Here is an 848-nt window from a genome sequence, read left to right as displayed (position 1 = left end):
GTTGGGGCTTTATAGGGAGATTTGAAACAAATTTTGTACAGTTTTGTTTGAGATTGGTCTTTAGATTATTGGTTTGTCACATATGAAATTGCATATAACTTTTTAAACTGGAACTTTCTTCCAAATGTAATTTAATTTTGCACATGTTGAACTTCTAAAGATGTTGAATTCTCCACTAACAGAGAGAACTCTGTTGATACGATGTATAAAATGCAGTTTGGTCTCAGTGTAAGCATCCATATTTTTTTAGTTGTTGTTTCATAGCAAGAATATGAAATTGCTTATACATTTTTATTTTTGGAATCCAGAACTCCATATCCAATATTTTAAGAAGGTCTCTCTTTTTGGTTTTGGTCTTTTTTTCTTTTTTTTTTCAATTGGAGTGGTAACAGCTTATGAAGCTGATTCTAGGAGAGAGACAGGGCCAAAATAGTGAGCAGTGTCCATCAGTACAATGTGTGTTATTTTGTAAGGAATTTGGGCTCAATATTAGGAAATCTCTCTTCCTGCTCTTGGATTTTATTTGCATTTATCTCAAGGATCTTTTTCCAACTGTGCAACGTTTACAGAAGGCTCAGTTTGTAAGAGTTTATGATGTCACCAGCACACATGCTCCTATAAATATTTAATATGTAGATTTCAGTGATTTAAAATACAGAAGATGGCTTGTTAGTTACTCCATCTGTTTTTAACACTTTACTGCAAGATACATTACTAGGTTAAACCTAACAATGGTAGGTAAGTTGACAGGATTTGATTAGGGCTGAGGAAAGACTGTGTGGAGAGTAAGCATGACACCCTGTTTCTTTGGGTAGAAAACCTAGTCTGGTTCGGGGCAGAGGAGAAGC

This window comes from Dryobates pubescens, chromosome 4, assembly GCF_014839835.1.
Source record: "Dryobates pubescens isolate bDryPub1 chromosome 4, bDryPub1.pri, whole genome shotgun sequence".
In the NCBI taxonomy this organism is placed as follows: Eukaryota; Metazoa; Chordata; class Aves; order Piciformes; family Picidae; genus Dryobates; species Dryobates pubescens.
Note: the sequence above shows the minus strand (reverse complement) of the source record.